Genomic DNA, 26,896 nt, shown 5'->3' on the forward strand with positions numbered 1-26,896 from the left:
TTGAGTGTGCTTTGAGAGTGCATTCTTGACCCTGTGGGACCCCTGGTTCTAACCCCAGAAACACAACTACCACAACCAATGACTTCCTTGTAAACTGGTAACCTCATTTCCTCCCTTAGGATTGCATTGACTGCTTTTCTTTGGGAATTGTTAAGTTTGGAGTTGGTTTGTATGAAACTCTAAGAGCTGCAAATATACAAAAACGGATTTACTTAGGTTTTCTCTAGGGAGTGTCCCTGTGTGATATCGAGGCATATCACACTGAGTAGAAAAAGTAACTTAAAAATTAATCTGTAAAGTAATCGAACAGTAATTTCAACTGTATTCAAAGTATTTACAGACCTGTAACAAAGTCATTTTCATTCAGCTACATTGTATTGTTCAACCTGCCTTGGAAAGTACAATTTACCCTTACCTGTGCCAGGCTTGCTTGTTTCTAGAAATTAAAAATAACTAAATAATATTTTTAGGGAAACAAATTGGTCTAAGTTCAGTCTGAGTGTGTGATATAATTTCTTGCCTGAGTGTGTACAATAAATGCTAAACACTACCCGCTGATAGTCTTACTACTCGCCCACACAACTACAAATGGAGAGTAAGGTATTATCTACTTTTACCTGTGCCTACCTTTAAGGTTCCACTGGACACTGAGCACACTATACCTTACTTTGGTGTAGTATTTACAGAGCCAACTTCCTACACCCCCTATCTGGACCAACAACCAGAGGATGCTAAAGAGGAAGCAAAGAAGATCCTGCATGAGTGAGAAAGAGCATCCAATGAAAGTATTGATTCGGCCATGGACGACAACTTCACAGGTTTCAGGCAGTTGACAGGTGCGGCAGTCCTAAGAAGAAAATGATGGCTTAAAGCCACCTCACTCTGGCCATAGGTTCAGAACAAGATGTTGAACCTACTGTATGACGAAGAGGACGTCTTTGGAAGCCAGGTGGAGGAGGCCCTTAAAACAATAAAGGTGGACGCAGATACTGCCAAGTCTTTGGGGGCACTGCAGTTCAAGAAATCTCCTTTTCAAGAGTCCAGAGAGAAAGGGCAGCCTTCCTATAGCGGTGGGTATCAACAATACCGTTACCCGGCATACTCCGCAAATACTCAATCTTACCGTTCCCCATTCCAACAACTGCAACCTCTTTGGACTTCATATGTCAGATCAAACAGGAAGATCAGCAAGGGCGGGTAAGGATGTTGGCCGTCGACAAATATATGGTACAGGCTCTGGCTCCAATTCCTCCACAGTATTCTCCCCAATTTCTCCCATCAAAAACCTTGTATCTTGCAGGCAAAATTTACAATCCCTTTCACCAATGGAAGACCATTACCACAGACCAGTGGGTTCTTCGCCTTGTGCAATTTGGACATATACTAGAATTTGTCCAAGAACCGCCATCAAACCCGCCACTACGCTTTCACCAAAAGCATCTCAAAGCTCTTCAACAAGAGTTCCAAACCATGCTCCAGAAAGCGGGAATCGAGAAAGTGCCAGTTGCCCACAGGGGCAGAGGTGTCTACTCCTGTTTCTTCTTAATCAGAAAGAATCTAAGGCAATGGCGACCAATTTTGGACCTCTTAAGCCTCCACGTCTACTTGAAAATACATTATTTAGTATGATCACATGCAGGAGGTTCTGAAATTCCTAAACCAGTGCGATTTCATGACCTCATTAGACCTCCAAAATGCTTTTTTCCATATACCCAGTCACCCAAGACACAGGAAATACCTGAGGTTTTTGGTTGCTGGACGCCACTTCCAGTTCAAAGTGCTCCCCTTCGGACTCAAATCTGCACCCAGGATTTTTCCGATGTGCCTTGCTCCAGGCGAAGAGTTTCTCAGGCAACATCAAGTCTTCTCTTATCTGGACGAATGGCTGATAAAGGCACCTTCCAAATCGGCAGCATGAGTGCCTACAAAGGCCTGCTCAGTTCTCTGCCGATGGTTAGATCTCACTCTCAATCTGCAAAAATCCATACAGAGCCCATTGCAAACGATTGTCTATCTGGGAGCCAAGTTAGACAGTGTGCTTAAAGTCTTCTCCTGCGGAGGAACACCAACACCGGCCTCTCATGCTCACAAAATCCATCTGAGTGCTTTTCAGTTCGACTGTACTAGTCTTTCTTGGGAATTATGTCATCATGCATACCGCCAATCCCATTCTGTCACTGGAGGGATGGGTAGGGGAAGCTTATCTCCAAGAGCTTCAAGTGAGCGGCAAGTGGCATTGGCCTCGAAGTCAATCCCACATAAATCTATTGGAATTAAGGTTAATCTAGCCCTCCATGCTTTTCTTCCCGGGATTCAGCATTCGTCCGTGCTCATCTGTACAGAAAAGCTGTGGAAATGGGCTATGGTTCACAGAATCGGCTTTCGAGCGGAAACCGTTCCGGGATTTCAGAACACGATTGACGATATACTCAGCAGGCTCACAACGTCTTGCCACAAATGGGAACTGCAACAGCAAACCCTGCAAATCTTCGGCACTCAAGAATTGGACCTGTTAGCAACTCCCCAGAACCACAAATGCTGTTACTATGCAAGTTGGCATCCCCAACAGGGGTCATGGGGGGAATGCCTTTTCAATTGCATGGTCCAGCATCTTTGCTTACGCGCCCCCCCTCCCCCTTCCTCTTCTTCCAAGAGTTCTGAGGAAAATGAAGTTCGAGCCATGTAAACTGATCCTCATTGCTCCATCCTGGCCACGTCAACACTGGTACACAGAACTGCTGCTTCTAGCACAGGTCTCAAACTTTCAGTGTTGCCCAGTCTTCTAACTATGAACCAGGGGCAGATTCTTCCTCATCTAGCCTGCTTTTTCCTCCTCACCTCGGAGGTGAGCTCTACTTTTGCAGAGAGTTGATGTAGTTCTTGGACTGCAACTTACTTCTGTGTTAGTGGCCATTGATCCTCTATTTGTGGACCGGTCTATAGCTTATAGACCCCATCCCACCCCTGGAGACCCTCTCTGCCTTTCTGATCAGCCTACTGCACACAGCTTTGTGGTTCAGGCTGCTATGCTCCCCAGCATCAGCGCTGTGCCTGACGTCCTTCCGGACAGGGAGTCAAAAGGTCTGGGTGCTTTTGGTCAATATCTCTTTCTTGCTACCAGCTTAGCTTTGCGGTCCCTTCTGGTTTTTTGTCCCGGCCCTTGCAGGTATTTTCTTTTCTTGCCTTCTTACCCTGTCAGACAGGTTGTGGTTATTTGGGACACATCTTAATTTCTGACCCTGTTTGGTGTCCACATCTGTGTCTACACTGTGTTCTTTGTGTTCTGATTGGGATATTTTCCTGGTATTGTGCAGATGCCTCCTTCCTTGGTTTGGTGCGTGGGTGCAAGACAGAAGATGGTGCATGGGGTTCTTCTTGAACACCCACCCGCCATACCCTCCGCCCCACTCTGGTGCGCTTCGTTCCTGGCAGACGCAAGGGTAGGGGAATGGTTCTTGGCTAAGGTACATTGTCTGGTCCTGCCATACGTGGTGGTGTTCTTCCTCTCTTCACGCGTTAGCACTTCTTGTGCTAGTTCTTGCTATACACCGGCATGCTAGGCTCCTGCCTTCTTTCTTTTGGGTTCCTTGCTCCCCAGTATTGTCTGTATCTTGGCATATGGGTTTCTTACCTGTCCACTTTGGGCTGGCTTGTACAGTGGTTTGTAATCTCTTTCAGTTCTTTCCCAGGAGTTTACTCCTCTTCTTGCAAGCGCAGTTGTATTTCTGACCCCTTTGGGGGTTTGTTTCCCTTGTACTAATAGGCATACCAAGTACGATCTTGGGTGACATCAGGATCATCCCTCACATTGCTCCCTGCCTTGTTCGCCGGGCACAGGTTGCCCGTGCCCATAAGGACTTTCTTTTGATTTCTTTTACTTCAGCCCTTCGTGCTTGTTAGGCTATTGGCACTTCTTCTCCATCTGTTCCTTCATCTTTACACCGGCCCTTTGGTTGGACCGAATTTCTGGCATTGGTTTTCCCATGCTATTTTCTTTTGCGATGAGGACAAGTTATCTGAATAGGCCTCCCCTGTGTTGGCCCTGTTCAACACTGCCCTTTATCCAGTCCTCCCTTATGTTCTTTCTCTATTTTAGTCGTGTTTTTTGGGATGTGTAACTTATACCACACCCTCTGCCTTTAGATAAGGCCTGGTCTCCAGTTCGCCGTTGTCTTCCCTTAGCCCATGGCCACTTTTGCTGTTGGATGTGCCCTTCTTGAGCACATTTTATTGTACAGTGTCCTTTCTGTCTGCTTTTATATATATCTGAGTATGTGTGTATAATATATATATATATATATGTGTGTGTGTGTGTTTTTTTATATCTTTTTTTCTTGGGATTCTGTGTTGCATAGTCTCGGAGGGCTTCCTACTCTCTAAAAGTGTTTCCTCTACCTCAAGTGATTTCTGGCCATGATTATTGTTCTTGATCGCAATGCTTTCTTAAACTATTATTTGGTGCTCTCTGCATTGCCTACTTCTAGAGATCGGAGTTTTGACCCAGTAGTTTTTAGCTATGTCCTTTGCCTTCCACCTTGGTCTCTTGGGCTGGATTACCTTCCGGGTTGGCGTTGTAGTTCTATTTTAACATGGAGTGTTCTTCCCAGTTGTCTTATTCTTCTGCCATGGATTTTCCCCATGTTTTTGCACAGCTGCGGATTCAGTTCCGTACGGGGTTCTCCCTGAGTTTTCTAATGGTATGTTTTCTTTTTAACCCTTTGTTGAAAGAATGTGGACTGGCCCACTATGTGTATGTGATTATCTTAGTCACTGTTTTGTGGCCTGGATTTAGGACCCATTAGGTGTTATTAAAAGACCCCTCACACACCAACCTGGTTGGTGTCATGCTTCATCATCGGGGTCCCAACCAGGCGGCCGAGTGCCACCTGGTTGTGCTACGACGCCTGATTACAGCAGAGCGGGTGTTGGTGCAAAAGTGTGATGTGAGTGAAATACAGTAAAAAATACCTCTGGGGATCCTTACCTATCTCTTTTAATGTTGGCGGCCCAGGGTATTGATTAAAAATATGTGTAGTGCAACTGCTAAAGGAGTACTTTTCCTATGAGTTGGCTTATGTGTGGCAGTCTACATGTTTCAGCCACCTCTAGATGTTTAACAGGGCTTTCTCCAGGACCAAAAAGTGGGGAGTGAGTGGCAAAGTGATAATTGCCACGTGAAAAAAAACAGTGTGTTCGAGGCATATGTGCTGCAGATCGTACACTATGCATTAGATCGCCACCTGGCGTTGGGCTCGGATGATTGCAGGTTGTTGTCTTCTTGGAGAACTCTATGTAGTCATGATATAGGGAACTCCTCCCTTGGACAATACTGCGCATGGGCATCGGCTCCATCCTCAGATTGTTTTTTTCCGCCACTGGGTTCGGATGAAAGTTTCTCCGCTCCGGCAAGAAAAACTTTTCCAGCAACTTCGAAGCGCAAAACGTCCACAAACTTCAAGAAACTACCTTCGACATCGAAGACAAAGCTTTTCGAAGGCATAACTTCCATTCCGGTCATCGAAGTGGGCCGTTAGGCCTATCAACGCCGTGCGGCCTGCACCACATGGAAAGAACTCCGTTCAAGAAATGCCCGAAATGCCAGGCAAACTTCCCGCATAGCGATCATCACGAGGTCTGCCGGATCACAATGAGTCGACCAGCACAGCTTGTGCGTCCTTCTGATCAAAGAAGACCATCCGGGATCGGAGGGCCCGTCGACACGAGATGAGGAGATCAGCCCCAGCACCGCAGAATATCTTCAATGACGTTCCGCTCGTTCCAGAAGAAGATTCGCCGGATCTCCAGATTGTATCAGAGGCAGCGGACTCGGACGACTCGATTCCATCACGTCAACCCGTGAGTACCTCTGCCCCTGCACCGCATACACTGCCCAAGCCAAAGGCGAAGGTCCGCACTCCGCCCAAGGGGCCCAGTCGAGACCAAGTGCTCCCTCTTAAAGCCCAGACTTCGAGCTCGGCTCCGAGGAAGACAAGTATGCCTTCAGGTGCCTCGGCACCGAGCAAACCACACGTCCCGATTCCACCACCTCCATCTGCACCAAAGATGCTTCAGCACTGAAACCGAAAGATTCTTCTACGCCAAAAGCGAAAGGCCCTTCGGCACCGAAAGCGAAAGACCCTTCGGTACCGAGATTAAAAGATCCTTCGGCACCGCAGACTAAAGTAATACCGAAAGAAGCTCCGGCTCCGAAGCCGTCAACTTCCAAAGATAAAGATGGAAAGTCAGATTCCACTCCGAAGACTTCCGCTCCGGTGACGACACTAGCAAAGCCTGATTCTGAGGTTCCTAAGCCCTCGGACACGCCTGCTAAGCCGAAAGCAACACCTTCGGCACCAAGAACTTTGCCACAGGACGCTGTAACACCTCCCAAGGCAAAACGACAAAAACAACCTCTGTCTGAACCGAAAAAATCGACGCCGAAGAAGGTTGTAGAGGAAGAAGAGGAAGAATTGTTCAGACCAGATCCTAAACAAAAAAGGATCTACATAAACCCAAAGACTGGACATGTAAGTGCTATACCTCATAAAAAGAGACCAGCAGAAACACCATCTACACCTGTGGTTCCTGCCAAGAAGATGGAATGTGCAACATCCCCTATGCACCCTCCCTCTCCTGTATCTCCTTACATTTCACCCCAAATCTCTCCTGTAGCCTCTCCTGCATCCTCACATACACCGTAAACTGATGAGGAGTATGACTTAGGTGGTGGGGAGGATCCACATGCGGACCCAAATACATATCCTCTAGATGAGGATGTCTATACTTTTCCACCACATAATGTGCCTGATGTCCCTGATCCACAGTTATGCCCATCAAAGCCTTCTCCTCCAGAGGACAGTATTGGTTTTAATCACCTCTTACACAGAGCTGCTGTCTACCACAATGTTACAATGCATTCGGATGACATTGAGGAGGATTTTCTGTTAGATACTTTTGAGCCATCACACAAATCTACTCCAATTCTTCCCATGAACAAAGGAGTCTTTAAACATGCTCCAGAAATATTCAAAGATGCGGTACGCGCTAGGGTACTGAATCCAAGAATAGAAAATAAATATAGGCCTGCACCCGCTGATCCAACCTATATTAAGGGACATCCTCCTCTAGACTCTTTGGTGGTGTCCAATGCAAGGAAAAGAGGGAATTCACAGACTTCTGATTAAACGTCCCAACCTGACAAGGAATCCAAAGTTATTGATGCGTCCGGTAAGAGGATTGCTGCACAAGCCACAAATATATGGCGCATTGCGAATACACAAGCCCTTCTGTCACGTTATGACAGGGCTCATTACGACCAGTTAGAGACACTACTACAGCACCTTCCAGATCAATGTAAAGATCAGGCAACTGAGCTCATTCAAGAAGGCAAATTAATTTCAAATGCCTCAATAAAATGTTCACTAGATGTCGCAGACACAACTGCTAGAGCTGTAAATACTAGCGTGATACTCAGGAGACATGCATGGCTGCGCATTTCCGGGTTCAAACAAGAAGTGCAAACCACAATTTTGAACCAGCCTTTTAACCAAAACCAGTTATTTGGCCCAGAAGTAGACACTTCACTAGAGAAAATGAAAAAAGACACTGACACGGCAAAGTCAATGGGAGCTCTACAGTCCACACAAACTAGAGGTTCTTTTCGTCGCTCCTTTCATAGAGGAGGCTCCAAGCAAACCAGAGCAGACACAACAACATCTTTCAAGACGCAAACACAACCATTCTCTAACAAAGGCTATTTTAGAGGAGGATTCAGAGGCAATAATAACAAGGGAAGAGGTCGCGGTAACCACAACAACCGCTCCTCTTCCACAACTAAACAGTTACTTCCCTCTGCTCCCCCAACAGCATTCCACTCCTGATGGGGGCAGATTAACACAGTTCCTGCTTGTCTGGAACTCCTTCACAACGGACAGGTGGGTTAGACAGATTATCCAACATGGCTACTGCCTAGAACTTACAGCAACCCCCCCAAACATACCACCAGGCAGCGTCCTATGTTTACAGATCACCTGACTCTGCTTCAACAAGAAGTACTAGCTTTTCTACAAAAAGATGCTATTCAACTAGTCCCATTAGAGGAACAGGGGACGGGGGTTTACTGTACTTTCAAATTCCCAAAAAGGACGGGACACTGAGACCAATTCTCGACCTTGGGCCCCTCAACCATTACATACAATCAGATCATTTGCATATGATCACTCTGCAACAAGTGCTCCCTCTATTGCAACAAGGCGATTTCCTTTCAACGCTAGGCCTGAAGGACGCCTATTTTTACATCCCAATACATCCTGCTCACAGGATATACCTACGGTTTGTAATACAAGGACAGCACTATCAGCTCAAAGTCCTTCCACTTGGTGACACAACAGCTCCACGGATGTTCACAAAGTGCTTAGCAGTAGTAGCAGCACATCTCAGAAGCCAACAGATACACGTCTTCCCTTACCTGGACGATTGGCTCGTAAAAGCCAAATCATTCCACCAATGTGTACAACACACTCAGCAGACAATTCAACTGTTGCACGACTTAGGGTTTACGATCAACTACACAAAGTCGCACCTAGAGCCTTTGCACGTGTATCAGTATCTAGTGTAGTGTAGTTCCTATTTTCCCAATAGGCTCTGCGCATTGGAATAACATAAACAGCAGTGTAGACGTAGGACTGAGGTCATCTAGGTCTCTACTGACTATGTTAGACTTAATTTAGGTTTGCCAGCTAGCTCAGAGGTCACTAGAAACTTTCTCGAATGAATAGGGAGGGGTTAACTTCCCTGATTTAGACAAGAAGGGATTCAGCTTCTGACAACCGCATAAACATGACAACTTTGCTCCCTCAGAATAAAGAGTGTATCTCTAAAGTCGTGTGAAAACAATAGATGGCTATTTCACTCAGTCAGTCGTGCATACTTAGTTTCACCAGAGTGCAGAGAAATAGAAAGACGGGCGTTTTCAATAAAAAGGTGTTATTTTATTGAGCATTCTTCTTTGTCATGCAAGAGAAATGAATTGCCACAATTGCAATACTTATTATGAAGTAAAGTGCGTACAGTAAAAGTAGTATTACGAATTAATACTGTAAAAGCATAGATATGGTTTCTTAGCCATATGATACTTAAAATAGATAAAATATATATACATACATAAAACCATTGACTAACGTACTCAACTGGTGCTTCTAACTACGCCTACCCCGATGTACCTGACCTAAGCCTAATACTTGGGAAGGAGTAAGTAAGTAGCAGTTTAAGTTAAGTTGGTTAAGATTGTTTTTGCCAAGGATCTGATTCAAGAATTCTCTTTAAGAGTTTAGTCAGCTCCGTACCTTAGTAATAGAATGTGGGAGGTCTGGTATCTCTTTCTTCAGGACTCGATCTCCCAGCAACCCACAAGGGTGACTCGGGAACACCTGAGCTGGATTTTCTCAGCGTGAGAAAAAGTAGCTTCTCCAGCGTGTCAAAGGGGAGGGGCGGCCTACCTAGGCTCTCGCATCAGCTGGGCTCTCGGGCAAGTAGATAGCCGCTCTGCTCCAAACCACCGTGTGTTTGCTTAAGGCAACCGTTGGTATTTTATACCTGGAAGGTGCCGGGTTTGACGTAAGGTTGGACATAAGACGTCACTAAGAACTAACAGTTCTTGCTGGACTCCAGGAGTTCTTGTTCAAATCAAAACAAAAGCAGGGGGGGAATTTCCCGGGCTGCTGGAGGCTTGGTTTGTTTAAAGAAAGCGTTGTGCTTTCTAGGGGTCGATGGGAGTAGCCGTGGAAGTTACGGTCATGAGGTAAGCTTTCACTGGCACCATCCCACAACAGCCGTGGTCACTTATTAAAATGTAACTCCCGTTACTAAGAAGTTTGAAAAATGGCTCTATCTGTTTTGCAGGCGTGCCATGCAGGTGACAAGAAAGGTTATTTGAAGACCCTTCGGAGGCTCCATGCAAGTTAATACCTTGACACAGAAGTGTACCGCTTAGTGATTTTTTACATTTGTTACCACTAAGGTATACATCCCTTTTCCCTTCACTATAACATCTGTGTGTATAGGGTAAATCCCATGTTGATTTGATGTATTCTTTACCCAACTTTTCATACTGGCCTGTAGGTATATACTTATGGCAGTATTTGAACTGGAAAGTTGTTATCGGAATTGAAATTGTTCCGTGTATTATCCATTCAATGACAGGTCTCTCTGACATTGTCAATGGTAATCTCTCAAGTTTTTCAATGCTCAGAATCGTATAATCTGCTCCTTTTTGTGCCAAACTGATTTGTTTATCAGTAAGGGTAAAGATACCGAATATTGACATTGTGTTGATAAAACGCCATGGTACGTAGCCTGAAAGCAGATTTTGCAATGTCCAACCAAGCTGTACAATAGAACGTAATTGGGACTGTCCATGTTGTAACATTAGAAAGTCCTGTTCTATTATATCAATAGCAGATGATACAATGCTGTCCAATGAATATATTCTGGAGGACAGAGTCGTTAACCCATTGTCCACTACAGAAAGTGATTTTTCCAAATTAATACGATCAATTTCTCATATTCTCTCTGCTGTTTCAATTTGCATTACTTTCCAAGCTTCGTTGTATGCAGCGTATATACCGGCCGCTATGAAACGTTTTTGACGCTGTTTGCATGGTCCCATTATGAAATCACGCAAGTCAGCACCGTCTTTAAGTAAAGTCAAGTGTTGCTTAATTTCAGCCAGTGTGGATTTCTGTAGCCACTCAAGGCATAGCTTCCCTACACTGTATGTTGTAACTATCCCTGGATGTTGTCTCTGGGAGTATCTTGGGTCTGGCCTGGTCATTTTTCTATCTTGACAGTTATTCGTGTCTGTTGGCCAGATCAACCACTTTTTTCCAATCAGGATGTGTTCTGTTTTGGTGAAAAATATGGGTTATGTCTATCTTCACATCTGTAGTTCTATCACTATCGGTTATGGGTTTCGGAATAGACGGTGTATTTAAGTCTTTTATCTTAGCTAAGCCAAGACAAGTATTTTGTTGAATTGTGTCATTCAAAAATATCATTTGTTCTGGGATCATGCAGGCCCTAAATAATGCTTCTAGGCCTTGTACTTGCCAAACTTTGGTACCCCAGATTGTTTTTCTTTCAATGTTGTTTTTCCAAAATTCGAAACCAATTGTAGACATTTTGTCATAAAAATGTTCAGAATAAATCAGTTTAGTATTTGTCAACATTGTTTTCATTCCTGTCCTATTTAACATTTTAAAATAAAATGTTTTCGGATCACTGTTGTTAAGCCCTGAGAAGTACTGGAACTTCTCATAAAATGTTTTCGAGCTGCCTTTTGGCGGTGTTGGACAGTGTTCCCATTGGTTATAAGATAAAACATTTCTAGGCTGTGCAGTTTTATGCAAATAGTGATCACCAAAGTGTTTATAACAGTATAACTCTTTATAATTCGATGAACCCTGTAAGTAATCATGGTAAGTACATTTGGCTGACATTACTAAATCTGACATCATATTAATAATGTTTTCAAAGTCCCAATCATCAGAGAAAGTACTTGGTGTCACAAAGTCACTTAATGAAACCTTGAACTGGTGTGGGTACTTCAAGAGTTCAACCGAGCCAAAAATGTCATATTCAGTTCTGTCCCATGCTACCCCACCGGGTATTGGTTTGGCTGAGATTTTTACTGATGATAGTTCTCTTTTCTCGATGTGGGAGGATGTGTGAGGCTTTAGGACCAAGTTGATGTTCTGACTTGCTGTGTCCATTGTACTATATTTTCCATCAATTAATTTTCCCAAACATAGAACCATGATGAGCCAAAGCAGGAGAGTAAGTACACCTAACACAATCCACAATTCAATCCATGGTGAAATTAGATAGGTTTCTTTTAGTTGGAGAGAAAGTTCCATTATTTTGTCTTTGAAAGTTTTTGTTACAGGCGTTTCTTCATACTCACTTGGATCTTCTGAGAAGTCGTCGAAGTTGATGAAGTAGCCAGATGCAGTTCTGTCAATTGTTGGGATTTTTTCCGGATTTTCATTTGCTTTTGCATTTTTCTTTGTTTCATTAGAATAGTCAGAGGCTACATCAGATTAGATTGGTGTTTCTTGACGAACTGTTGTAATTTGGGTTTCAAGAGGCACAAGTTCCATGGCATTATTGCATAGTTCTTTTTTTATTCACTGCAGGTTTATCAAATTTGATTAGTCTCTCGGCATGAGCCTCTTGGATTGTAGCCAATTTCGGTATTTTGCTATTTCTTGGGAGTCCACTTGGCCTACTACTTATTATTGGCCACATGATTGTGGTTTTACCAGGTCGATGGATACAACTTGGTTCTCCTTTTTACCAGCAAGGGGCGGTAGTACAACTGATCTCGTTCCGCTGATGGCTAAGACAGGTACAGCTTTTCTGTAAGAAGGCCCAAATTCCTTCTTCACCGCGATCTTCTGTCTGACCAGATCCCCAATCTTTGGAATCCAGACAGGTCTTGCTGGGACAGGTGTTTTAATTTTATGTTACTCGGGCTTTTTCTTGTTTCATTTAGATCCTGTGAGACAGCCAAACGGTCTTTGATATCAAAGCATTTTTCTTCTACCACTGAAGTGTGACAGTCAAGATCCTGAATTAGCATTCTAGTACCGAACAATAGTTTGTATGGAGTGAGACCTTTTAGAGAATTTCTTGGCAGATTATTAAGACTACGTTGGACACTTGTTAAATGTTTGACCCACCCATCACCCGAACCTAATACCCTCGCCGTTATAGATTGCTTTATGTCCCGGTTTTTTCTTTCCACTACCGCATTTCCCTCAGGATGGAAGGGAGAAGAGTACCGCATGCAATGCCCATGCTGTTCATGGCCTCTTTGTAAGCTCGAGAGCTAAACGCAGGACCCTGATCAGAATGTAGCATGCCAATTGCGTATGTGCCGATAAAAGACTCTCAAATCTTTTATAACAGTTCTGGCGTCAGCCGAGCGCTGGGGCCACATCCAAATGAATCTCGTGCAGGAATCCACTGCAACCATGATATAATTATAGTTGCGATCCCTTTGTAAGGGACAACAGTGGTCCAGAAAAACACATGCTAATGGTTTATCTGAGATTAGAAGGGGCGTCTGTACTGGTCGTTTTACTGTTGATACTTTCATTCTTTGGCATATTTCGCATTCCAGAACACAGTTCTTAGTTTGCTTTCTCATGCCCGGCCACCAATATCTCTGTTTTAATAATGATGTTGTGGCGGAAATACCAGCATGTGCAGAAGCTAGCCCTTCGTGTGCCGCTGTAATAAGTCCTAATCTGTGTTCAATGTTTGGTATTGCTCTATCCCCCACTCCAGGGATTCGAGCAAATGGAACATTATTCGCATCAGTTATGTATGAGTACTTTACTGGAAAGCCTTTCGGGAATGTATTTATGTCCTTTTTTACTGAAGCACTGACAGCTTGCAATATATTGCTGTCTATTTTTGTTTTTGACCGGGTGATAGCAGCTACGGAAGCTGTTTGCACAGCTGCCTTCGTGGCTTCATCAGCCAATGAATTCCCCGCAACGTGAACGCCATCACGTTGATGACTCAGTGTATGTATCACGTGAGTCTTTTGTAGTTCTTTCTGTAAAAGGACTACTTGTTGCCAAAGCGTTTTATGCTTGATTGTGCCACCTTTTGCATCTTTGAAGCCGTTTTGAAGTATTAATTGTAAGATTGAACGCAGTAATATGAACGCACACTATTAGTGTGGGGAATTCGCGATCGGCATTTTCAAGCGCCATCTTAAATGCTAATAGTTCTGCTTGCTGAGCTGTGCAATCTCCTAGAGATTGAGTTTTAGTGACCATTGGTCTAAATTTCCCTCCGTGCCAACGACCTTTAACGATCGCGCATGCAGCACTATATGCTTGTTTACCCCCAACTGCGGGTTGTGCTGATCAGTCTGTATATATTATACAGCCGTATTGTTCCAGAGGCAGTATTTCAGTCGGCAGAGGACATTCATATTCATATTGCAGAAATTCTTGTGTTTTTAAATTAGGATCAAATTCGTATACTACGTCTGTAGCAGCAAGAGAATTAACCCATTGTATCCATCTCGGATGTAATGCTTTGGCATTTGGAATGCGTGCTTTTGTTACTGCTTCTAAAGCAGGTATCGGTGTAACGATTATTATTCGTTTACCTTGTGCTAGGGCTCTTTCTTTTGCTACAGCAGTTTGAGCCGCAGTCAGAATTTTTTCTGTAGAGCTGAATTTTATTTCAGCTTTAGTGTACAAATGTGATTTGTAAGCTGTAGGTACCGTTTCTCCCTCTAGAGGTCAGGTATGTGAATCCGCGTCTTCCTGGGATGACTCGGATTACAAGATTGTGTGTGTTTTCACATGTTTGCAATTTTGTTTTTGTTAACATGTCTGTAGTGATCTTAAAATTTCTGTGTGTTTCTGAGTCCAATTTATTGATTTGAAATCAGGTCTTATTAATTCATAGAGAGGTTTAACTATCTCTGCATAATTTAGTATGTATGTTCTTCCGAAATTCAGGAAACCTGGTATTGATTGTAAATTCTTCAGCGTTTTTGGTGCTTGGAGTACAGCACATTTCTCTAAGAAATTGTCTGCCAGGCTCTTGCCTTCACTTGATAATTCATATCCTAAAAATAGGGCTGTTAGATGGGCAATTCGTGACTTTTTAAAGTTGAATTTGTAACCCTCTGAAGTGAACCCAAGTATTATGGTGTTCACTCTTTTTAAGTGAGTCTCCAGGTCATCATCTGTGAGGTAGATGTCATTGACATAAGATAATGCCTCATCGTCGTAGATTTGTAGTAACTCTGTTACCCTTGCTGAGAATAATCCTGGGCTATTCTTGAATCCCTGTGGGAGTCGACAGAAGTTTTCTTGTGACTCCATTATTGAGAAAGCAGTCAAATACCTGATTTCAGGTGCAATGTTTTGACAAAAGAATCCATTAGAGATATCTAATGTCGTTTTATATTTTTTGCACACAATGTTATTCGTTAGTGCTGCACCGTGTGAGTTTTGTACTGCAAATGTTTTACAACAGGAGTTAAGGTGTCTGTAGTCCAATACTAGACCATATGAATCGTCTGGTTTGGAGACAGGAAACAAAGGATTGTTCATTTGTGAGGTGCATATTTCAATCGCCCCTTGATATTCAAGTTGACTTGCTTTTTAGCTTCTTGTTTAACTGGGTACTGCCTTTGTGCAGTGGGCTGATTTTTTAACTGGATTTTGTGGTGAGGTGAATCCTCATCCCATCCTACATGGTTTATATAAAACTGGAGCTTGGGCTACTGCCCATTTTCTTGCAAGTGTATATTTTTTATGAATTGGTATATGATTAGAGAAGGCAGGCATAATTATTTCTTCGCCATGAGGGCACTCCCTGACAAACTCTGGTGGCCAGTCTTTTTCAGCTAACAGGATGTCATAGCCTTTCGAAAGATTATCCCAAAAGAGACCTCTTACTTTCCTCGTCTTATCTCCCTGTATACGTAATGTTATTTCGTATATTTTATGGAGTTTGCTAACCCTGGTATCTGCAGTTTCCACCTGAATGTATTCATTCGTGTCCACTGTCTCCAGATGATTCATCAGGATCTTGCGAGCTATGGTCACTTCTGCTGCGCTGTCTAGCATTGTCTGGGCCCACTCTCCGTTTTTAAGTTGTGTCCTCAGAATCCTCAGCATGTTTAATCTTAATACTTGCTACCTTCTTTCTGGTATATTGTGATTTATTACTTTGATGAGCAGGTTCCTTGTCTTTGGACTTGACGTGCTCTTCTCTGTGTTCTGATCGTCCTCTCCGATTTCTGTGAGGAAGATGGAGAAAGATTGAGTGAGGGTGATCGAGAGGGACGTGTATCAATATCTTTATCTATCAGGTTTTCTTAATTTATCCCTATTTCTAAGGTTGTATCTTTTTTCAGAGGGTTCCCTTTGGGGAGACTTGTTTCCTCGGTCTGGAGATATTCTCTCCGTTGAGGAGACCTTCCTCTGGACTGGAATAGTTTTTCCCTGGGAGTGGACTGTTTATTACCCTCCCAGCCTTAGTCTCAACTTTGCAACGCCAACAGTCTCTCCAAGCAAGAGAGTTCATGAGATTAATAGGCATGGTGGCATCTTGCATCTTCATAGTGCCACATGCAAGACTGCAAATGCGTCCATTACAAGAATGTCTGGCACAACAGTGGAATCAGGCTCAAGGTCAGCTCACAGACCTGGTGTTGGTAGACAGCCGTACGCATCGCTGTCTGTAATGGTGGAACACCAAAAACTTGACAAGAGGACGGCCGTTCCTCGAGCCTGTTCCACAAATAGTGCTCACAACAAACTCATCCCTCAAAGGATGGGGAGCCCATCTCCTACACCACACTACTCAAGGTCGATGGAATAATCAACAAAAGCTGTTGCATATCAACCATCTGGAGTTGCTTGCGATATTCTTAGCTCTTAAAACTTTTCAACTTCAAGTACAAAACAAAGCTGTCTTAATCCGGACGGACAAAAACAGCGATGTACTATGTACAAAAACAGGGGGGACACTCTCTGCAACTGTCCCGGCTCGCACAGAACATTTGGAGATGGGCCATTCCTCCAAACATATATCTGTTAGCGCGACGACGGGTGGCTATCACCTGGATGGGACATAGGGCCCCTGTGATATCAACGTGGCTGAGGGATGTCAGGGAATGGACCTTAGCTGAAGAAATACACATGCTGCGCACGCGCAGGGATGAGAGGCTACAGGAGGACTTGCTTGCATGGAGGCTGATGTGCGTCCTGTGATGACTCTGATGCCACCAGTGCTGAATTGTTCACCCCTGAGGTGTCGGACTCTGAGAGAGGGGATGTTGGGAGCGGGGAGGAGGGGAGGGTGTTGGAATAGTGCCCTGTCGGCAACGCACATGTGTTCCTTATCGTATTTATATTGGTGATTTGCTTCGCATTCCAAAAACTTGCTTACATTGTGATATCTGTGCCTGCATGGGCCTTAAGTGGGTGGACGAACTGTGTACACGCGTTTTCTCTAATGAAGCCAATTGGGGGGGGGGGGGGGGAGGGGGGACAGTTTTGTTGCTGTATGCCAAAAATAAAGGTTTTTAAAAAAAACATATATCTGTTAGCGGAACACCTTCCAGGGGTTCACAATCAGATAGCGGATCTGTTAAGTCGGCAGTCACAACAGATTCACAAATGGGAACTACATCCACAATTTCTTCAACCATTCTTCCAACGGTGGGGGCACCCACACAAAAACCTGTTTGCCACCCACGAAAATTCAAAATGCCCAACCTTTGCCGCCAGGTTCCCACACCCACGGTTAGAGGGCAATGCAATATGGATGAACTGGTCAGGCAGATTTGCGTACGCTTTTCCGTCTCCCCATCATTCCACTAGTGGTGCGCAAGTTCAAACAACAGTCTCTCAAGCTCATTCTAGTAGCTCCCACATGGGCACGCCAGCCGTGGTTCACCACACTACTAGATCTCTCTCTAGTTCCACATCAAAAGTTACAGCTCACACCCTCGCTGTTAACACATAACCATGGAGAAATAAGACACTCGGACCCGAACCAACTGAATTTGGCGATCTGGCTCCTGAAGTCTTAGAGTTTGGTTATCTTAACCTATCACCAGACTGCATGAATATCAGTAAAGAGGCTAAGAAACCCACTACTAGAACGTGTTATGCCTCCAAATGGAAAAGATTTGCAATATATTGCAAACATAATCACATTGATCCACTGGATGCTTCCATCCAAAATATCATTTGTTACCTTTTACATCTACAAAGGTCTAATTTGGCATACTCTTCCATACGCCTACATCTTGCAGCAATTGCAGCCTATTTACAAAACAGACAACACCTGTCTCTTTTTGGGGTACCTGCAATCAAAGCATTTATGGAAGGATTAAAAAGAATAATCCCTCCCAGGCTGCCACCTTCCCCAGTATGGAACCTAAATCTTGTCCTTACGAGACTCATGGGACCCTCTTTTGAGTCTCTGCATAAATGTGAACTGCAATTTCTCACATGGAAAACTGCTTTCCTTGTTGCTATCACCTCTCAGAAGAGTAAGTGAAATACAATTGTTCACTATACAAGAACCATTCTTTCAAATACATACTAATAAAGTGGTTCTCAGGTCTAATCCAAAATGTCTTCCAAAGGTTATCACACCTTTTCACCTAAACCAATCTGTAGAGTTACCTGTGTTTTTCCAAAACCCAGACTCTGTAGCAGAAAGGGCCTTACACACGTTAGATGTTAAAAGAGCTCTGCTATACTACATAGATAGAACTAAATCCTTTAGAAAGACAAAACAATTGTTTTGTATCTTTCTCTCCTCCACACAAAGGCAACTGTATCTCTAAGGGTGTGATTGCCAGGTGGATTGTTAAGTGCATACACATATGCTATCACAAAGCTAAACGCACACTAACAGTTCCTCCTAGAGCACACTCCACTCGCAAGCTAGGAGCCTCTATGGCTTTCTTAGGAAATATGCCATTAGAGGACATATGCAAGGCAGCAACATGGTCTACACCACACACCTTCACTAAACACTATTGTGTTGATGTGCAAGCCAAGCAACAAGCTGCAGTAGGCCAGGCTGTCCTTAGAACATTATTTCAGACTACTGCAATGGATACAAGCGACCACCGCTAGGGGAGACATTGCTGCACAATCGATGCATAGTGTACAATCTGCAGCTCATATGCCTCGAACAGAAAATGCTACTTACCAGTATGCATCTGTTCTTGGCATGTAGAGCTGCAGATTCGTACACGCCCTCCCGCCTCCCCAGACTTGTATCCATTAAAGTTCTCATCTTACTTAGATGCACACGCATAGACATCCTTTTTTTCTATCTGTATCGCTACTAACTCCATCATTTCCCATCATGGCGAAAAACAATCTAAGGATGGAGCCGGTGCCCATGCGCAGTTTTGTCCAAGGGAGGAGTCACCTATATCGTGACTACAAAGACTTCTCCAAGAAGACAACCTCCAATCTCTCCCCTTGCTCCCTCTGACGCATAGGAAGACGACTGTCCAGGCTCTTATCTGCTCCAGGCTGGATTACTCAAATGTTTTATACTTGGGTCTTCCGGACTATTTACTACAAAAGCTCCAGGTGGTCCAAAACTCGGCGGCACGGGCGATTTTTGGCCTGCCTCGTCGTGCGAGAGCCTCGGACTTGTTACTTTCCCTACACTGTCTCCCTGTTAGGAAGCGGATTGTTTTTAAAGCGCTTACGCTGGCGCATAAGGCACTCCACGCGGCGGGAGCTGAATATATCCAGAAACGCCTTGCTTTCTACAAACCTACAAGATCCCTTAGATCGGAATCTCTTGGTCTGGCTATTGTCCCTGCTGTTAGGAAAGCAAGGGTTGGGGTACGCTCTTTCAAACATCTGGCTCCTCAGTTATGGAACACCCTCCCCCTGTCGCTCCGCTGTACCTCGAACCTGCTGGCCTTTAGGAAAGGTCTGAAAACGTGGCTCTATGGACAGTGGTCGGTCTGTGTTTCCTTCACCTTTCTTCTGCCTCCTTTTGTAGTTTTGCTGTGGGTCATAAAGCGCCGGGACACTCCTCGGAGTAGCCGAGCGCTATATAAGACACCCATAACATTAACATTAACAATCATCCGAGCCCAACACCAGGTGGCGATCTAATGCATAGTGTACGAATCTGCAGCTCTACATGCCAAGAACAGATGCATACGGGTAAGTAGCATTTTCCTTTCCCTACACACTCGCTAAGGTGTGTGGTAAAGAAAAAGGAGAAGTAAAGTGTCGGCGTACTCACTGGCACTTTTGAGTAGCAAAAAGTTCCTGTAAGGAAGAAAGAGACAATACACAACATATATCGTTTAGCAACATAGAATGCAATATTTAAGCATTTGGTGGGTCATGCAATAGTCAACTTGTAGGCCATTAAGGTGACTAAAAACTGGCTCAGGCGGAGCGGCATGCATGGATACTGTTTTGCATGCCTTTACTTAATTGTTGACGGATGGCAGCGATATATTAATAGAGCAGTGGAACGCTGCATTAGGAGTATAGCTATTTGCTGTTGGCTGCACTGTGTTTTCAGCCCGTGGTGCGCTTGTGAGTGCACTTAGATATGTAGCACTGGAGCGTGCTGGGGGGTTGCTGGGGAGGGAACCCAGCGGTCCGTGGCGCGCTGCGTGCGATTTGCTGATGACATGCAAATAACCCAAAACACTGTCACGGATTACTATTGTGAAAAGACCGCTATTGGTGCGAAGTACATTATAGTGCTACCAGAATCTTAAAATATTAAAAAGAGTTAAAAAGTGCACCAATATTTACAATGCTACGTGGTTTTCTGAGGCAGTAAACGGGGCTCGGGGAGGAGGTACTGTAAATATCCAATCTGGAAATGAATGAAACAAGAGCGCTGCTGTGAGCTGTATCGGAACGATCAGTTCAGAGAGAGTGCAGCGTCGGAAATGACTAGAGGCCTTACTTGGTAATTGTGTGTCCTCCGCATCAAACCTAAGTGTGGTCCCTCAGCGTCCCAGCTGGTAAATGTGCGCTGGTGACGGCTGTTTAAATAGTATGCTTGGCTGATCTGGAACGGGCGCCGGACCATTTCCGGGTAGTCGGTGACTCAGGGATTCTTTGTAACTGGCGCATGCACGGACATGCTCATATGGCCAGTGGATTGTAGTCGAGAAGGCCGGCCATCTTAGAGAAGTGTTAGATGTATTTAGAGACCCTAGCAACAGGAGCAAAGGGGTTACAAAAATGCACTCTGCATTGGGAGTAAAGAACTACGATATAAGAGTCACAAGGAGAAGGTGGTTATGTGACCTCCCGTGATGGTCAGTGGTGGGTGTGACCAGGAGTGGCAATGGTACTGGTGTATTTAGAGAGCCTAGCAACATGAGCAGAGGGGTTACAATAGTTCGCTCTGCATTGGGAGGAAAAATATAATATGAGTCACATGAAAAAGGGGTGTATGTGACTCTATACCACAACACAACCCTGTTGCCCTACAAACCCCCCCTCCCCCTTATGTGGTCCCTCCATTCTCTCATAGCAATACCAGTCTCATACCACTGCCACTCCTGGCCACACCCACCAGTGACCATCGCGGGGGTCACATACACCCCTTTTTCACGTGACTCTTATTTTATATTTTTCCTCCCAAAGTCTGTACCAAACAAGGCAGTGCCAAAAGTTAAGTAACTTATTCTATAAGGGGAGTAGCTAGTAAACAGGGCAAGACTTAGAAAACCCACCCTTTGTAAAGCATCATTTTGTTTGCACTCCGACCTATTGCTTCCTTTCAATGTACATGTTAACACATTCATGAACAACATTTTCTTGTGCAAGAAAATGACTGGTGCTAAACTTTATTTGATACAAAGGTACATATGGAAAGTTAATTAAATTGTCTGACTCTAAAATAGATAATTGTGGAGTGTGATAAAGGATGGCACCTATACCAAACTGAATAGGAAGCCTACTCTTCTAGCATTTAAAACCAATTTTGGGGATTTAATTAGCAAACTGCAGCAGACATCTGCAACACACTGTTTCCGTCTGCTGTCTGACTTTCTCTTTACTTTGAAAGAAAATGTAGTGGACAACTATGCAGAATCTTCCTCTGCAAGTTCATGAATGTTAGTAAACTTTTTTCAAGCAAATGTGCATTTTTCATAGGTTAACACCTTAGATGCAGCGCAAATATCCCTCCCCAGTGCTGCGCTGTCCATTGGAACTAGTGCTGAATGGATGTCCAATGGTTGTGCGCAGCACTGGGGAGGTAGTGCTGCCGTCGGCCAACGCCCCGACGCAGCACTTAAGAGGTTAAGAAGTTGACCTTCACAGCTGTTGAATAGTATGTATATTGAAAAAGGACACCAGCTATATGTAGATTTAGCGAAGTGCAATTATAATTTCAGTTATTGTAATAAAAGAAATTAAGCATGTACGCAAAAGGTAGGTATGCACAAATTATGATCTTGTGTTTCTTTCTTCTCATCATAACCAGTATTGTGCAAGTTTGTGCCCACTAGCAGTAGGACCCCATTCTGAATGTCTTGACCCCAACTGAGGTTGTCCTCGGATTCCATGCCAGCACATTCGTTCACATGAACGCTGATGCATGCAAAAAAAGTCTGCTACCTCAGTCATACTCAATTGCTTCACCAGGTTTTCAGTTCAGACTCTGACAAGAGTTCGCCGCCACTTAGAGATGGCAATGGAGATAATTTACTTCCACATTATGGTATGATAGTTTCTATGTGGAATTATAGGAGGACATGGAGATTAATGCTTTACCTGATACAGGGTTGACTCCACCACTCCCCCCCCCCCCCCACCCCCATAGGCCACCAACAGAAAAGTGCTTCTTTTGTTGTAGTTATCAGATGTGCTGCTGATGTCCTCGATTTACAAGTTCACTACTGTTGAGTTTAAAACCAATATGCTTCCTGAAGTTTTTCAGCCATGACCGTCATCTATTGAGCCCATTGAGGTCAACAGAGCCCTAATAACTAACTTTTGATCACTTGAGAACAGACAGGCAACCAGATGACACATACTGGTATCTGATAACCTTGATATTCTTGTGCGTGCGGCATCCTAAACCTCAGTTAGCTGGTCCAAGCTTTCACCGACAATGTGAATTCCTATTCATTCCTGATGACCAACTCCTGAGCAGGGAGTCAAAATGAATTGAGACTTTTAGGAGACTGATGTTCTCTTCAGCTGGCCTAGCATTGAGGTTGGTCAATTGCAGTTCTCAACTAGGCCGTTATGCGCATGAGCTTGGCGTCATGGCAGCAAGATCTTGCTGCCAGTCCCAGAAGAGCTCAGGGACTCTTTGGCCCAAACCATTTAGTATGGTCAAGATGCTGCAATATATAGCTTGGGCTGGATATGATACTGTACATTGGGTGAGCAGTTGGCTTCGTCGCCTATGGTGGATGAGATTTTTTTGGGGAGATCCCTTCATCACATCCCCTCCATTTTATGTCTGCTTTCTTACATCCCCTCTCTCCCACCCTCTGTTGTCTTTGTGCTTGCCTCCAGCCCCTCCCTTACACCCTCTGTTTTCTGTGTGCTTTCCCACTACCATCCTTGCCTCCTTCACTCCATTTCCCCCATCTTTCCTCTGTGTTGCCTGCCTGCCTCCTTGTTGCCATGGGTGAGCAATAAAAGAAGTGCTATAACACGGCAAGTGCTGGCTTTGTTGAAGCGCTTCCTTTTTAAAACATTTTTTTTTACATTTTAATATATATATAATGCCTTCTTCACCTAGATCCTTGTTTCCTGCCCTCCCTCCCTCTGTGTTGCCTTACACCCTCCATGTAGTTGCCTCGGGGAGCAATTAAAAAAAAAAAGCACTAAGACAAGGTCAGTGCTGGCCGTATATTAGCACTTCTTTTCCTACTTTTACCTGTGCTGCAGAGCAGACGTGCTCCAGTACAATATGACTGCAAAGCATTGTCTTGTAGGTGAGACCTTGTGGCTTTGCCAGTGCTTGCTTGCAGAGGTTGTGACTCCTTTTCATGTTGTGCATTCATCAATTTCTCTGCGTTCTTTGCTCCACCTCACCCTCAGAAGAGGAGCGGAAAGCCCCTCTTGGATTGTACTCCAAAAGCTTTTACATTGATTGTACCAGGGATCATTGGGTGAACACAGGTTTTTGTGAGGCTCTCGGGTCAAAGAAAGGAAAGGCTGTGCAGAAATCGGTGCTGTTCAGATGGATAGCTCTCTGTATTACAGTCTGATAAGTACTGGCGTAGAAGCAGCCTCCGGAAGGTCTGACACCTCATTCAACCAGGGCTAATGTTGTCACCACTGCGTTAAAAACACAACACTTCTAGTGCCTAACCAGGGTTCGATTCCCGGCGCGGCAGGTTTCTGGACCAGGGTCAGCGGACTCGATAATTCTCTCGCCTCGGTGCCCACTCTGATCAGCGATCACACTCGGCAACTCTGGGCATTAGCTTGCCTCATCTTCACTAACGGCCCCACCAGACCGCCGGGGATGCCTGGTCTCACCCTGGAGATACCCATTAAGGGACCATCTCTCAGGGAAGCCAGGAAGGGTTTTGCAGCGGTCGAAGCGCCTTGGGACCCTCCGGGTAAGTAGTGCGCTATATAAATGCCTATACATACATACATACATATCCTTGACATCTATTAGGCTGCTATGTTGGTGTTTGTACACATATTCACAAAGCACTACTACCTTGAAAGGCCGGTCCAATGGGATGGGCATTTCGCTGGTTTGGTCCTGCAAGCTTTCTGGTCTGAGCTCACTGTACAGATCCTCCACCTGGAAAGTTACTGCTTTGGCATCCATTGTAAAAGTGAGGAGTCTATGTTAGAAGTATCAGTTAGAAGAACAAATTAGTATCAGTATAACATTCTTTCTGGTGCATAGTCTATATAACCGCAGATTCCTCACTTGCCCTATAAAGTTGTCTCTTCTTACCGTCTGAAAAAGATTCAAACTAGAGACTTATTGTTTTTGTGCTTTGCGTTCGAGAGTGAGTCAAGCAAGAGACTGACGTTGCGGTTCCGCTCGGTCACTTCTGGGGGGGGAGCAAAGTCAGCACAGAGCAGCATGTCACCACAGAGGGGTTTGCGGGAGCACTGCTGTGAAAACGTCCGGATCAAGTCTAACACCTGAGTATATTATAATGGTGAGGAATCTGCGGTTAGATAGTATCCACCAGGAAGAGCGTTACCAAATGTGAGAAAATATGGTGGAACATAAGGTGTGGTTTTGCGACCTCACTCTGTAATACACATGCCAACTCCTTTAGGACTCTTAGGTTTTGTTTGTCAAACCTTCAGCTCAACCATGGGTATTTGTGCCTCTGAGCAGCAAGGCTTACACAAAGAAACAATTGTAAAGCATTTAAACATCACCAAAACAATTAAATAAGAAATCAACAAGACAAGAAAGCAATCTGACACAAATTCACAAACATAGACTGTATTTTTCTATATTCGATACCACAATGAAAAAGATCCACAAGAGGGGTTCTGAGATATAGAATTTACAAGGTATAGTAAATCATTGAATTTAAATTTCTCAACTGTGAACAAGCATTGGCAAATTCAACAAATTTGACACTTCAACTCTTTTTGAGCAGAAAGTTGGTTAAGTTGTGATGCGGCGGAAAGTTGGTTAAGTTGTGATGCAGTCGGCTAGAGCTATTTGGGGCAACAAACTAAGGCACGGAGACGGTCAGGGGGACTGGCAACGACAGTCAGGGGGACCGGCAAGCCCCTCAAATAGTTACCTCCTCAGAAGAAGCAGTTTTCCAGCAGTTCCAGTCACTTTATCCTCGTTCAGTGGCTTTCTATGGAGGTGATCCTGATTAGGCATGCTTGAAGATGCTCAAGGATTCTCTGAATGAAACACGGTCAAAAGGAGTCTTCCTCAATTAATCAGTGGCTTATAAAGCGCAGCTACTCACCTGTGAAGGTCTCAAGGTGCTATTGGGGGTGGGGGCGCTACTCCGTAGCACGCTGAGGTCATTCGAAGAACTAGGTCTTGAGGTCTTTCCTGAACTGGGGCAGTGTGGGGATTTCCCAGAGTGGGAGGTCGTTCCAGGTCTTGCCTGCGAGGTAGGAGAAGGACCTCCCTCCTGTTCTGATCTTGTAGATGGAAGTGTGGGATTTGTGGCCAGAGAGAGGTCAGCTGATCGGAGGTGTCTCTTGGGTGCGTGGAAGGAGAGATGGTCGTTGAGATATGTTAGTCTGGTGTTGTGGAGGGCCTTGTAAGCGTGGGTGAGGTGCTTGAAGGATATTCTTCTTTCAACTCCTCAGTCGACTATGGTAATGAGGGAGGCCTGGACACAAGGTTCGTAGTCTTTTCCAGTCTAGTCGAAGCCCAGTCGCCACTGGGATAGCAGTCCTCTGGTCACAGCCAAATCCTTCTCCAAGGTGTTAGCTTGTCTTCTGGGCAACCAAGCCTCACTCTGAGGACTCTCCCGGGTTCAGCAGACTCTGATGCAACTTTTGAGCTTCAGGTCTTGGTCCCTGGTGATACACAACAACTAGGGACATCGATCGGAGTTCGGGCTCCCACTCACCTTTAGCAGGCTTCTTCAGCTGTTATGTCCTAGTGCTGCGAATTGGTCAGTCGGCTGACACTTGGAATCTCTTGGCTTTGGTTGAACTCTGGATACTACTTCTCCCTGAGCAGGACACAGCAGGTATAGTCCCCCTCTTTGCTCGCAACCAGGTGCTGCAAGTTCAATCCATGTCGGTGTAGCCTTTTTGTGTTGGGAAGTTGGTGCAGCATGTCATTCCTTCGGTCCTTCCAATCCCATCAAGGGTGCCAGGGGTGTCCTATTTAACTACAGAAAATGCCCTCCAGGTAGGATGCAGTTGGTAGCCAATGGGCTACCATGTTTCTTCCTCCTTATGACCACTTCCTGGAAAGTGTGGCATTCGGCTATTTCTCAGGATGCACCTTTTTGTCCATTCCTAAAATGGCAGAGGTTTGGTTACCAAGGGGGTTACAGGTCTCTGAAAACCCGGTTTGACTGCAGGTTTCTCCTCTACTTTCTGGGTGCCAGCTAGTCTACACAGTGGGGCTGCACCTCTCCAAAGTGCTCCCTACTTGCTCTTCCAAGGTAGCTTCAGCTTTGAAGCTTGACTTTTGGGCCAACACCTGTGTGGCTTCCTGCAGGAGGAAGGTAACAATTCTCTCCAGTGCAGGCCTCTATTGTCTCCTTTCCTGGGAGTTGTTAGTACTTTTCCCCAAGAGAGTAGAAGGCTGCCTCAAGTTCAAGCTCCACCTGCCACCGTTACGGGCATAGGAGATTGAAGGCAACAAAGTGGCATACATTGGAGTGTCAATTTTG

At 44.7% G+C, this 26,896-nt stretch overlaps 1 protein-coding gene across 1 annotated transcript in view; it reads left to right on the forward strand.

The window, feature by feature from the left end:
- The window catches only part of RBM33 (RNA binding motif protein 33), a 551,296-nt gene that overhangs the window by 278,935 nt on the left and 245,465 nt on the right, over window positions 1–26,896 (forward strand). The window lies entirely within an intron of this gene.

Source organism: Lissotriton vulgaris, chromosome 10 (genome assembly GCF_964263255.1).
Source record: "Lissotriton vulgaris chromosome 10, aLisVul1.2, whole genome shotgun sequence".
NCBI lineage: Eukaryota > Metazoa > Chordata > Amphibia > Caudata > Salamandridae > Lissotriton > Lissotriton vulgaris.